Genomic DNA, 14,988 nt, shown 5'->3' with positions numbered 1-14,988 from the left:
ATTGAACTTGTGGGTGTCATGCTAATAACAACCACTAAAATAAATTACCGAATCCACTCATAGTTTTATCTGAGAAGGTATGGATATTGGATATTTCCCCTTCTATGTGTTTCAACTCCACTAGGAAAAAGCCCTGTACCAAGTAGCTTGAGATGCAGTTGAAGTGCATTCGTCTTTAGGTCCAGTCTGAAACGGTAATCTTTCTGAGTACCTCTTTGGCATGACCATCCATGAAGCTAAAATGACTTCTGTTGCTGTTAATAACCTGCTCCAACATTTCTAGGATTCATTTTGTTATGAAACCAAAGGGCAGCATCACATATGTGTTATGTTATTACCTATGTGTTATATTGGTTAACAGGAAGCAGCAAGGAGAGGAAATCCTAAAAAATCTTTCATTTGCGCTAAGTGGAAGAGCAGTTAACATAGTAGAAATGTGCCTGTCTCACTTCGAAGTAATTCATAGAAGTAACATTGAAATACAAAATAAAAATAAAAGTTAATGAAGTTCTGTCTGGCTAAGGAGAAAGAACTAATTTGGTGCCAGGAATAATTATACCAGCTTGCTAATTCTCAAGTAATACATGCCTTACTTGGTATAAAATGGAAGCACATTTCTGATTAATTTTTATATTGGATCTTTTAAAAATAGCTATGGGAGAAATAGCTTTAAATTCTTTCCCTCCTTAAATTATATTTTTGTGTCCCAATTGCTTGGGTGGGGAAGAGATATCCTGTTTATGATCAAAGTATCATTACAACTTCATAGAAATTTTATTCCAGAGCTTCATCTTAGTAGCTCTGGCATTTCAAAACCTGAGACAGGTTTTTTCACTCTTTTCTTCTTTCTGAATATTTAGGCAATTTACACAAGTACCTTATTGTTTCAAGAGAATAATTATCATTAAACCAGGGGCAATGGTGGTTCAGTGGTAGAATTCTCACCTTCCATGCAGGAAACCTGGGTTCAGTTCCCAGCCAATAGACCTCACGTGTAGCCACCACCCATCTGTCAGTGGAGGTTTGCATGTTGCTGTGATGCTGAACTAGTTTCAGCGGAGCTGTAGAAAGAAAGGCCTGGCGATATACTTCCAAAAATCAGCCAATGAAAACCCCATGGATCACAGTAGTCCGATCTGCAACCAATCATGGGGATGGTACATAATTAGGCATCATTTCGTTCTATTGTGCATGGGGTCACCATGAGTTCGGGACCAGTTCACAGCTGCTCACAACGTTAACCGTATAATTTTTTTTTTAATTAACATATATGATATTTACGACAGGTAAAGCTTAACTTCAGCCTTGGTGGTGTAGTCGTTAAGAGTTTGGCTGCTAACCAAAAATCTACCAGCTGCTCCTCAGAAACCCTATGGGGCAGTTCTACTCTGTCCTATGGGCTTGCTGTGAGTCGGAATCAACTTGATGGCAACAGGTTTGATCTCCGCAATGGGTAAAGCTTAGCTTCAGATAAAATGTATGATCCCATTTCTGTTCCCTGTGTCTCTCTTTTCAGCAGAACAAAAATGGCGCTGCAATGTTTGACGACCAAAATTAGATGTGATTTTTTTTTTTTCCTTTTTTTGGTAGTAAAGTGACTTCTACCAGGACCTCAGTTGCCAGACTTCTGCCAGGCTCAGTGCTTTACCACTGATGTAACTATGCTTTCCCCAGCCTGATGCCATATATTTAGGACATGTTTAACAAACACTTGATAAAATGGAGTGGGGGAAGGGGAAGGTAAAAAAATTATCTTCAGGAAAACTAGACTTCAGTTCCCATTTGTCATAAGAGGAATCTTCTACTTGTGGCCCTGTACCCTGCTGTAGGCACAGTCTCTTTCTCAGAGCTGGGGTGTCTCTGTGGCCACTTTTGGTTTAAAAATGAAAATACCAATCAGTTAATTGTCTAATTGTCCCAGAAGAGTAGCATATTCAAGATTGTGTCAAATTAATTTTATTTAACTGTACACGGTTAGTTAGCTGTATAAACAAGAATTTGGCTAGATGAGCCAGAGATGAAGAAATCGCTGGCACTCTGTTTTTTAGAAATGTAAAATGTTTAACTGTGGTGAGCTCTTTTTTATTTTTAATTAAAAGCTGTAGAAGATGACTGGGATAGAGATAGGGAGTGCTTTAAAAATACATATTTTCTCTTTACCTAAATACATATTTTCTCTTTACCTACTTTATTTTGCCCAGTCAACATTGTTGCATGAAAGCTTGCACAGGCCCACTATTTGAAATAGCTCCTTATACCCTCTTTGAGTTAGTCCATTTTCCCTCTTTGGAGAGGGTATACAGAGAATTGAAACATTTTTTAATCCTCAGGAGGGTCCCAGGAGGAAGTGTGTCGCCAGCTGGAAGGCGAATGCACTCACTAGGGAGCAGCCTCAGAGCGGGGCTGAAGCAGGGAGCACATCCCTCAGCACTCTCTGCCGCCTGCCGCTCCCCCGTGGCCCTGGATCTCATTGTCTTTGGCTTCTGGCTGTGGCTCCCAGGGAATGGAAAAACATTTTGCCATTTAAAAGCAGATGGGAATTCATTTCAGGAGGAAATAAGTCTTTTTTGGTTATAGCTATTGTTTTCTTCTGCTTTGATTTTTGTTTTTTGAGTTATTTGTAGCAGATTCCACTTCATTTATTCGTCTTTTATCAAATTATCGTAGTTATTTTAGGAAAACTTTTATCTTACACACTTAAAGGAAATCAAGTATCATAAATATATGCACATGAAAGCCGTAACTGGGCTGATGACCCAGTATGTACTTGAGAACAGGGTAATGAGTAAGATATATTTGAGAACAGAAATTGCTGATGTAGGCTGAAGGTTAAAATTGGTAAAATTTGAATTGAATTTTTATTTGCATCTGAATGTTATTTTCTTTTTACTGGTTGTTATCTCATTAAGTGAAATTGGCAATATATCTAAGAGCCAGGTATCAACTATACATTTCATAAATAATGTAAGTGATCAAGATATTTATTTCATGTATTAAGATTTGGGTATTCAGCCTCCAAGTGAGGCAATAAAGTGGTGGGAACAAAAGGAATGTCAGTGTTGCAACTGGGTAGACCTTTAATAGATCCTAGCTTTTTTCTTACAGGGAAGTTTCAGGGAAGTTATTTAACTTCTTCAAACCACAGAAGTGAATGAAGTTCTTTTGAGGATTAAATGAGATTTAAAAAAAAAAGTAAATGTAAGAATCACTGACACGTAAAGAATGCTTCATAAATGTTATTTCCCTTTATCCTTAGTTCATCTGTTCAGAAATTATATTTACCCCTAAAATATTAGATGGTGTTCTTACAAGATGACAGTGTTTTGCATTGCCTCAATTACTACATAAGTAATTTATCTGAAGGCTACTTTATAATCGAGTTTGCCTTTTTTCTTTAAAATCTAAAAATTTGCTTCATATGTAACTTTTAGTGTAATCTTAGGAATTTAGCTCTAGAAAGTCGTTTTAAAACAATTTCTTAGAGTCAAATACATTTCACACTATGTTTAAAAAGTTTTCATGTATATTTATAGTCTTCTGTATCTCTGTTTTGGAAACCCTGGTGGCATAGTGGTTAAGAGCTGTGGCTGCTAACCAGAAGGTTGGCAATTCGAATTCACCAGGTGCTCCTTGGAAACCCTGTGGGGCAGCCCTACTCTGTCCTATTGGGTCACTATGAGTCAGAAGCAACTCGACAGCAGCGGCTTAGGGTTGTTTTTGTTTTTTGTTTGTTTGTTTGTTTTTGATCCCTATTTTACTAAAGTGATCTGTCTTGTCCTGAATCCTGTTTTGTTGCCTATATCCTACTGGGTCTGGTAATAGCTCAAGGTCTTCTTGCCAGCTTGACATCACCTTACAGTGGTGCCTCATTAGTTCAGGAAGGGTTCTTTTCACCAGCCTTGAGCTATTATAGCTAATAAAGGGAGAACCTTCAGTTACTTGTCTAGCTTGCTGATTAACACTCCTTCTGACATCCTGTTTTCTCCTACACAGTCAAAACAGAAGGAGCAATTACAGCCACTTAGGATGTCTGTACTCTTCCAATGTGAAACCTCTTGTGACAGTTTTCCTCAAACAAAAAAATGAGGATCAGTGTATTAGAATCAGGCACAGGTTGTCTGTGTATCTGATTGGTCTTTCGGATAACTCATCTGAGATAGGACTAAGGATCCTAAAGCAGGTTAGGCCACCTTTTGGCCTGTTCTAAGGCCCTCTCTCTGGTTAGTGTTGGTATATAGGAGTTAGCAGCAATGTGTGTTTACCTCCAAAGCGGAGCTGAGCACCCTCTAGACTGTCTGCAATCTCCTTTTCCCCACCTAACCTGAAACTCCCCTATGAAGGTTTGCCTATTCCTATAGATAGTGACTTAGGAAACTAAACAACAGGTATGAAACATCTTGTACCATTTTTATACATACTTTTCCTATCGTTGTCAGAATCAACTCAATGCCAATGGGTTTGTTTTTGGTTTTTCTATAGTATCTTTTTATTTTCCAAAAAAAAGTATAAACTCCTTGAAGTTAGTAACTATCTTTTTATGCATTTCTTATGTTTCCAGGCATTGTAAATAAGACCTATGATTTAGAGGGAAAGACATAGACAACTAAGTTCTATATGTTTATGTCCCATGATCTAGTGATATGCAGAATACTATATGAGCAAAGAAGAGGTGGTAACTCACATTACCTAGGATTAAAGTATATAGTTGATACCCTAAAGGGATGTTTGCTCTGAGTCCAGTGGATGAATAGGAGTTCCCTTTGTAGAGTACGGAAACCTTGGTGGCGTAGTGGTTAAGTGCTATGGCTGCTAGCCAAAAGGTCAGCAGGCGCTCCTTGGAAACTCTGTGGGGCAGTTCTACTCCATCCTATAGGGTCGCTGAGTCAGAACCAACTCGACAGCAGCGGGTTTGGTTTGTAGAGTGGGGCTGGAAAGAGAGCACTCACTGCCGGCAGACAGCAAGGTAGAAATGCGTGAAAGAGGTGCGTGATGTATTGTGGACTCTGTTCAACGTTGGATATGACTAGAAGAAAGAGTTGGCATCTGAAATTAGTAGAACATGAATTAGGAAAAGTAGTTCAGATGCAAAGGGGCCTTGCATAGCCTCTGAACTTGCTTTTCTTCTTCAAGCAATGGAGAACCATTGAAATTTTTAATAAAGGAGTTCTGTGGTCAGATTTGTATTATGAAAAGAAGAGTGGCATTTGTGTCCAGTGCTATCACTAGCTAGCCCATTGAGCACCTTTTTGTAAATTAGAAAAGGTGTTCCTTCCCCCACATGGTGACAGCTTCTTACCAGGGCAAAAGGCTTGTCAAGCAGAACATGAGCTACATTTCTGCCCCCATTCACCCAGTCAGCTGGGCACCCTTGTGTTGGCACAGCCTTCACATCTGTACAAGGCTGTATCATTTTTGCCTTATATACCTTTGTATGCCCCAAAATGTACAGCACAACACCCCGTATGGAGTTGATACATATTTAGTGAATAAACAAATTTAGATTTTATATCTCAAGTAGATAAACTGCTTTCTGCAGTGAATATTCAGTTTAAAAAAAAATTTTTTTTTTTTTTAGATATTCATAAGCTCTTGGCAAAATGTGACTGGGATAATTTAGTAATATTTAATATGTTTTTTATGCAGTATTAGCACATAGAGCTGGTAAGAATGGTCAAAATATTGGAAATCAAGTGGATTATGTCCTATGAACCTTATTATCACATGTAACTTTGAATATAAGCTGTTAGGGCAAGGACTTTATCTCCACAACTCTGTTCAGTAGCTAGAATATGGCTACCCTGTTGTCAGGGCATGGACCAGTTGACTTGAAACTCACTTTCAAAAATGGAGGATGCTGAGAGACCGAAGAAAGAAGCAGGCAACTCCAGTGTGGCGGCAAAGGAGTTTATTGGATAGACTTAGTGTGAGGCAAGTCCTGGGTGGCAGCAGGAACTGAACAGAACTCTGAGCTCTGCAGTGGGAGGGCAGAGGTTTTATAGGGGTGGTGGACAATAGTGGCTACATGCCAGGGACTTATATAAGAATGACTCAGCAAACTGTAGTGAACTAGTGGACCTCATGAGGGCACTCATGTTCAGCCTCAGAAAGCCTGTTTCCCCTTCACCTGTTGTAAATGAATTATGATATCCTCCAGAGCAAAAATCAGCATATACCAAAAGTAGATATTTAGGACTGTAGTTTTTAAGTGAGCCCTCCACCACCCTCCCTCCTTCCTCTGTGTTTTATGATCTGCATGAACTTAGTAAAAACCAATACTTAGACTTTAGTCCATTTACTACAGTTTGAATTTGACCAAATTATTTATTGTTTCTAGAACTCAGTTCTCATCTTTTAATAAAGAGGTGGGAATATGATTTCTATGATTCCTTCTAGTACTAAAAACCTGTGTAGTTATCTATTTGTCATAAAAAAAAAAAAAAAACTAATTGTATAAGAAATTCCTTGTGTTTGGACCTCCAGTAATAGATGACATATGTTATGTCTCCCTTACGATACTTCCAGAAACCTGGAGTCTTGGGGTCTTTGTTGATGTCCATAAATACTTGCTACTGTGATCTAGAGATCCTAATCACGGCAAAAAAGGACTCTGACAGTGTATAGAACTTGGATTTTAATAAAATTCTCTTTAGCAAACTTTAACAAATTTCTACTGAATAGTAATGAAAATTTTACCTCCTTGTAATTCCATGTCCAGTGATTTTTTTTCTTAGTCCTTTGTTTTTTGTTATGTTTTTCACTTTTCAAATAGTAGCAAGGCTCTTCCTTAAGAAAACTTAGTCAAGCTCTAAATATCTATGATTTTGGAGGTGTTTAGATAAAAACATGTTTTAAATGGAAATATTCAGCAGCTCATTTTCCTATAAACTCTTTGTTAGGGAAAGTAACTAAAAGTTGCAACATCATGATAGTTATACAACATTATAATGATCAGTTGAAAAACTCGTAGTTTTCAAACCTATGCCATCTTCTTCCTTCTTCTACAACTGCAGAAAATACTTCGTCCACTGAAACTGATATTCAGATATTGCCAAACTTCAACTTTTACTTAAATTTGCATCAAGACTACCTTAGTTTTGCATACCTGAAGGCTATTTTAGATAAGATGTTTACACCAAAGCACATCATCCTCTGGAACACCTTGTACTACCATATGTGTATTCCTGGCTTCTCGCTGGACGTTTAAAACTGCTATCAGCCTACAAGAAGCAGTAGTCAGAAAGGATATGGATGTTGAATGAGAGGCTGTCTAGCAGCAAACTTGCTATAGTGTTTTATAGCCAAATATGGAAACCCCTTTATAAAGAAGCAGTAAGTCCAGGCAACAAGTTAGTCAGGACCTACCTGATAATCTAGTCCCTAAACCTGGTTTCCAGGCTAAATCTGCATCATTGGACACTTAACTCAGGCCAGTGGTAATGCTGATTTGGGCATTATAACATTCCATTTTGTTTCTCCTCTTCTAGCTTTTCAGCCTGTTACTTCATGATGATTCTCCAAAATTTTTGTACAAACCATTTAATCTGTGCTTCTTTATCTTCAGAAATGTGATAAAATTTGGGGGAATCTACCAACTTGGCGGCAGTGGTTACCGACTTGAGAGAAGTTTATGATTTATAAAAAAAAAAAAAAAAAACAAACATATAAAGCAGGCTATTAACTCCATGGAAACTCTGGTGGCATAGTGGTTAAGAGCTACAGCTGCTAACCAAAAGGGCAGCCGTTCAAATCCACCAGCCGTTCCTTGGAAACCCTAGGAGCCAGTTCTGCTCTGTCCAATAGGGTCGCTATGAGTTGGAATCAACTCGACGGCAATAGGTTTGGTTTTATTAACTCCATAGCAAATAATTCTGGTAAAGAGTCAGATATTTTGACATGGTTATTTCAGGTGATGAAAAGCTAATTTCTTATAATAATCCTAATTGATCTATATCAGAAAAGTATGCCATCAATATGTGTGAAAACTGTTCTTTTAAGGAATTTTTTCCTATACAAAATTCTATTATAGTTAAGCACATCAGTTACAGAATCAGAAAGATCTAAATTTCAATGCCTATTTCCTAGCTTTGTGACGTTTCCTCATATATAAATACGAATAAGAGAGGGCCCTACTTAATCGAGTCCCCAGTATCGCAGAGGTGTTGTCAAGACTAGGTAGTTCATGTAGGCAGTTATCCTGGTAAGCACATAGCAAGTGCTCAATAAATCATTTTTGTTATATTTTTCATAATCGACAAATCTAATTTAGTTGATATCCAGTGTAAAAATCTACAATTTGCCTAATTTTTTCATATTTTGCTGCCTTAGATTTTATAAGTGTTTCATGTATATGTCATGTTTTTAGTTTCAGTGATGTATTCTTTAACTTCAAAGTCTATTTCAGTTACATGCAACATTTATTTCAGCTGGTTTACATTTATAAACAGCTGTAATTCATATTTTTATTTTTTCTTGTTAAAGATGTATACTATTTTTTATTTTCAACTCTGTAAACTTAATGTTTCTTTACAAACTGTCTACATAATATCCCTATTTTAAGATAATTCCTAGTTCCTTGCCTACAGCTTAGCTCTGAATTTTTTTAAACGAGTCTTGTTAATTAAAAAGAAAAAAAGAAGTGAATCGAACAATCCTAGAAAGTTGAGAGTTTCTGTTTGTAGTGGAATGATCACTCAGGAAATAAGCATATCTAATTGCTACACACTTTCATTCAGGTTTTTTGGGGTTTTTTCATTCAGGTTAAGGAGCCGTGGTGGCGCGGTGGTCACAGAACTTGGCTACTAACCAAAAAGTCGGCAGTTAAAACCCACCAACCAGTCTGTGGGAGAAAGATTTGTCAGTCTGCTTCCATAAAGATTACAGCCTTGGAAACCCTATATGGAACAGTTCTACTCAGTCCTATAGGGTCGCTGTGAGTTATAAGAGACTCAACAGCAGTAGGTTTTGTTTTCAGTTTTCATTCAGGTTAGAATTGGATGCATGTTTAGGTAAGGCCCAGAATTCTAACGCTTAGGACAAAAGTAATGTGTGCCTGTCATTCGGGATTTGATGATCATGTAAGTGTGTTCTCATTCTTCATCTCCAAGTAACAGTGATTCTGTATTCTAAAAGATGTCTTTCTGTTAAAATGTTGCTAAAACGCTATAAAATGGTGTTCAGAGTTGCAGTGTAGTCATTAGATGGTTCTAAATATACCCTCCACTAGGTTCAGAAATTAAAAACATGAGCTAACCTTGCCTTAGACAGGCTAGAAAGAATTATTGAGATTCACAGGGCTTTTTGTTTTTGATTTTAGCTTCCAAGTATTATTTCTGGTGTTTTTTAGTGATAGCTAGCTCCCTGTTTACTGTTATAACCTGGAAAATAGATTTTGCCTGTTGACTTTTATATTTGTAGACAAGTTTTCCTGTTAATTAAGAAGCAAAAAAAAAAAAAACCATTTAGATATAATGCATATTACCACTTTTGCAATTATGGAAGTTGAAGCTTTTCCAAATTATAAATTAGTCATTTTCTCTTTTTCTTCATAAGTTAAAAAAAAAAAATTAAAAATGTTTTTGGCATTTGGATAATATATTCTTTCAATAGTAGCAAAAGTAGCCTTTTGGCATATTTTTATTCACTTCAGAAGAATTCTTAAGGAGTGGTTTTATATTTAAAAGCAAGAATTGTGTTTAGTTTGCCTGGCTTTAACATTATGCCAGAATCCTTAAAAATATAATAGGCCAAACAAGCATTCTTGGTTATTTTCATATTTTCATTACTATATGCCATAAGCCTAAATCTAAGAACTAGTGGTTTGGGGAGAGAGAATTCCAAAAGTTGTTGAATGAAGATGTATTTTCTTGTTCTGCAACAGAAGTGGTCATAATCAGCATGAAAACATACACACATGCACAGATCGATAGTTGCTGGCCAGATATTTCACTGTGGTTTCCCTATAGTTTAATAAAACACTTATGAGTTCATCCTCCAGTAGTCTTTCATTGATAAAGTAAATATTGGGCACCTGTTATATACATGTATACACAGGCCTTGGTGGCGAAGTGATGAAGAGTTACAGCTGTTAACCAAAAGGCTGGCAGTTCAAATCCACTGGCTGCTCCTTGGAAACCCTGTGGGGCAGTTCTCCTCTGTCCTGTTGGGCCACTCTAAGTCAAAATCTACTCAACAGTCATATACGTGGACCAGATCAGAAAGCTCTTCCTGTCATGCCTAGTCCACTTTATTTTTGAATCCTACAGGGATATTTTCATGTGGAAATTGTACCTTCAGTGCTTTTAAATTATGGCTTATTTTTTCAAAAAAAGTTTATGTTGCAGTGCTTATTATATAAAGCAAGTTACACTGATATTTTCATTAATTTTGTACTTGAGTAAAACTAGATCAATAATTGAATTTTAAGGATATCATAAAATAACTCAAGAAGTAGAGACAAGATTTGATACTATAAAACATAGTAAATTATGTAAAAATTGAAACACATTGGAGACTAGCTATAACATGATTTAGCTTAGTGTAAAATTTAGTTAAATGCAGGCATAACTTAGATCCTGTTCAAAGTGGTTTATTGGAATTAGTGCTGAAAGGACCTCATTATGATAATTTTTTTCTGTATTAGTTTCTTATGGCATAAAATAGTTTGTAACTATGTTCTGTATTATTTTGAACTTACACTTTTGCTACTTCAGTAGTGATGAAGCCTCAGGACCTCCAAAAAGCCTAAAAATAAGTTTTTACAGTTACTCGAAGAATCAGTTGACTTGCTGTCTGAACTGTCTACATCTGCAAAGCTGTGTTTAAATATAGACCTCTGTATAATCCGATGAGCCCTGGTGGCACAGTGGTTAAGCGCTGGGATGCTAACCCAAAGATTGGCGGTTCAAACTCACCAGCCACTGCACAGGAGAAAGATGTAGCAGTCTGCTTCTGTAAAGATTTACAGCCTTGGAAACCCTATGGGGCAGTTCTACTCTGTCCTCTGAAGTCACTATGAGTTGGTAACCAATTGACAGCAGTGGGGCTTTTTTTGTTATTTATTTATTTATTTATTTTGGTATATAAACTGATTGTGGTATGTAAGCTAGCTGCTCAAAGATTATATGTTTTCTTCATATAACCAGTACTTTAGATGGCTAATATATAGTTCATGTTTATAGTCACGTAATAAACACACATAAAATGTAGAATAAATTAAAAGGGAATATTTCTCCCATTTTATATACTTTAGAGAGAAAGCCACAGGCTGAGTAAAGGGAAAAAAAAAAAAAAAACAGACCTCAGTGACTAATGAGCTGGAAGTAGTTTTCTTCTTTTTCTCGAGGATAATTACTTACAATTTTTTTAAAGAACCCATTACAGCTTAGATCACTGTACCTCAGACCTTGTTTATTTTGGATTTCATTTTTTGTAATGAATAAAGACCATTTCTCTTAACTGATAGTCATTAATTTCAGCCTGAATTGTCTGTGGGAATCAGATAATTACAGTTTCTGGTTTATCAACAATATACTGTAAATCGCCTTTTGAGAATTCAAAATACATTTATTTCTGGAAGCAATGTTTCTATGGTATTTAGTTTCCCAGGCTAGTCCCTGAAATGTGTTACAACCATAGTGTAGGTAACCTAACATAGTAGACTGAATTTTAGATCCTGGGATCAGGAGAACACGTACTACTAGCACCAGCAAAAGGATAAAGGGGGATTCCTTTCTTCTTTTCTAGACACAGGGCCAGCCCTGGAGAAGATTAGATTAGGGAAAGTTAGGCTTCACATTACCTCTTTCTATGGATTTCCCCCCTTCATCTACTTTTTCTGCCCTACCCTCACCCCCAGCATCATCCAGACCTGCTTTGTAAGTGTGTCTTTTGATAGTACCAGTCAGTTGTCTGATAAGAAAACAACCTGATTGAATCAACTCACTATGAAGCCAGATAATCAGGATCACTCCCAGAGGTATCTGCATGGTTTTTTTTTTTTTTAAGTTTACACTCCTAAATAAATCTCTAACAGCAACAACAAAAAAAACCTGTTGCTGTTGAGTCAATTTCAACTAATAGGGACCCTATAGGACAGAGTAGAACTGCCAGGGAGTTTCCAAGGAGCAGCTGATGGATTCAAACTGCCGACCTTTTGGTTAGCAGCTGAATTCTTAACCGTGGTACCACCAGGGCTCCAATGAATCTCTAAGTGGTGGATTTTCAGATTATGTAACAAGCTGAATAGGAAGAAACACAGCAAGTATTCTAGGTAGCGTTGTTACCAGGAGGCTAGCATATCAGCTCACATGAAGACATCAAGCCTTCCCTAGTCAGCTTCCTATAGCTTTTCTTGATCTCATCCCTTTCCTCTTCTACTGACCTTTGAGATACTTGAAGGCTCAAGGTACTTTGTAAAAAAGAGTTATTCAACATCAACATTTTTTTTTTCTATAAAACACCATCCAGCGAACATAAATAAATTCTATTTACAATTTGCTAAAAGGACTTCTAGTCTTTTCTGTTGTATGCAATTGCATTTTTACATTGTGATAATCAAAGTGCCTAGGGGCAGTTCTACTCTGTCTATAGGGTCGCTATGAGTCAGAATTGACTCGATGGCACTGGACTGGGTTAATATATTTTAATGACTATCGTATTTTAAACATTGCCATTACATTTTACTGAGCCTTTTTAGCATCAAGGACTTTGCTAAAGTATGGATAATAGGAATAGAAAATTCTATAGTAGGTCATTTTATAACTGAGAAATCCTTATATTTTAGAGGGTAGTTTACAGCTGTGTCTCTTGAAGCCCTAGGGTTCCTCAGGCTTCCTCAGCACTAGACCACAAAGAGTATGGCAGGAAGAACCCCAGGACCCTTTACCAGAACTTCTGTGGGGACGCTCTACTTTAATCTGTAAGATTTTGTTTAATTAAAGGGATTTGCCCCTAAAAGAGTATTAGTTTAAAGGTTCTAATTTAAGGGGAAATTCATAGTTAAAAAGACGCAAAAGTTAGAGAATAAAATTAATAACCCATTTCGCCATTTTGGAAGAGGCTTTATTTTTTGTTAATCTTTTTTATGCAAAATGTTTGGAACTGTGTTTCATATTTTTTTTTTTAAGTACCATTTAGTCAATTCCTATTCATGGCAACCCCATGTTTGTGCTCAGTAGGGTTTTCAGTGGCTAATTTTTCAGAAGTAGATCACCTGGCCTTTCTTTCAAGGTGTCCCTTTGTGGATTCAAATCATAAACTGTTCAGTTAACTGTTGAGTGCATTAACTGTTGGCACAACCCAGGGACTCCTAGTAGCACATATGAAACCAAAAAAACCAAACCCGTTGCTGTCGAGTCGATTCCGACTCATATAAAATAAAAAGTTTTTTTTTTTTTTTTGTTATAGAAGGTATTAAATAGTTTCAAAACGAAAATATCTACAGATATTTGCTCATTGGTTCTTAAGTATATAGCCCCTAAAACTGGGGCGTACATGGTTAAGGACCATATTTTTCTAGCCTCTTGTTTGTAAAATTTGAAAACTGCTATTTTCTATTATCAAGAACCAAAATTCTTTTTTCAGTGATGTATTTTTATAATTTGGAAGCTATGTGTGGGAATCTTACCTCCAAAACATTTTTCTCATTCGAAAAATCAGGAATGTTTATTCTACCCCAGTGGCACAGTGGTTAAGTGCTCAGCTGTTAACCAAAATGTCAGCAGTTCGAATCCACCAGCCATTCCTTGGAAACCCTATGGGACACTACTACTCTGACCTACAAGGTCACTATGAGTCAGACTCAGTGGCAACGGGTTTGGCTTTTGGGTTTTTTTTTTTTTGGTATTCTGCTCTTCTAAAACATAAGCTTTTAGTAGCTAGAATTTTCTCTTATATCACATTTTTAATAGAATATATTTAATAAAGTAAAACATCTTTTCTGTAGAAAGGATCTTTTGCATTCAATTTTATGTCTTGTAAGTGTTTATAGTTAAAAATCACGAGATGTGCTCAATAGTTTATTTTTGTTCTCATTATATAACTGTAATGATTTACTAGGTTTAATAGCAAGGGAGAATTATTCTCTCAATGAACGGTTAGTCATGAAAGAAAACCACTCTTATTTTGAATATTATGCCACTGTATTTGAATCAGGTATCTGTCTGTGTGAATAGTAAAACATTCTCCTGGGAGACTGGGGCTCCCCACTCAGCAGGACTTCGGCATGTGGACCTCATGTATGTAGATCACACAATAGGCAGTAACAGTACTCTAGAGCCGTGTGTTAAAACACAGGATAACTGTGCTGGGAGAGGATAGAGAAAGGAAGAAATTTTCAAATAAAGAAGTATGTTATCGAGAGAAGTTTCTACATTTTGAAAGTTTTGTCTGATTTGAGAAAAGGCCTTGTCACATCACATCTTGGTAGGGACATAACGAAGCCTCATTCTCTTGGCTGTGCTGCTAAGTGGCTCCGTCACCTTGGACAAGTCTTAACATTTGTATTTTAGTTTCTTCATATTGACTGAAATCATTCCTGAGAACCTTTCTATCTTTAAAATTTGAGGTTTTATGTCCAGTGTATGACACTTATATTTCACTATTACCTGTTATTTTTAAACTGCATTAGAATTAATGTTAGGGGAAATTGTTATAGAAAACAGAAAGGCAATTTTGTAAAATAGTAAGACAGAAATTTAAAGCATGTGTTTTTTTTCATATACTGTATCTTCTATTTTTTGAACCCTAATCAAAAGAGAACTGAGGATTTTTTTTAATGATAACAATTTACTGGCAAGTCTCTGGCAAGTATATCTAATACTACGTCCTGGTAGATACAAAGCAGCAAAACTAAATGATTCTTTGGTGATTCTACCCACAGTAGAAGAGCTCAAAGCATAACGTCAGGAGACTATGATTCTTCCTTGTTTATCCCTAAGCAGGGCGAAAGCGGATTTTAAAATTTAAAATTGAGAAACAGGTGGCAAATGG

The 14,988-nt window shown here is 36.6% G+C and overlaps 1 protein-coding gene across 4 annotated transcripts in view; it reads left to right on the top strand.

The window, feature by feature from the left end:
* AFG2A (AFG2 AAA ATPase homolog A) overlaps window positions 1–14,988 on the top strand; it is a 352,856-nt gene that overhangs the window by 283,106 nt on the left and 54,762 nt on the right. The window lies entirely within an intron of this gene.

This window comes from Loxodonta africana, chromosome 5 (assembly GCF_030014295.1).
Source record: "Loxodonta africana isolate mLoxAfr1 chromosome 5, mLoxAfr1.hap2, whole genome shotgun sequence".
In the NCBI taxonomy this organism is placed as follows: domain Eukaryota; kingdom Metazoa; phylum Chordata; class Mammalia; order Proboscidea; family Elephantidae; genus Loxodonta; species Loxodonta africana.
Note: the sequence above shows the minus strand (reverse complement) of the source record. Positions and strands in the feature narration are given on the sequence as shown.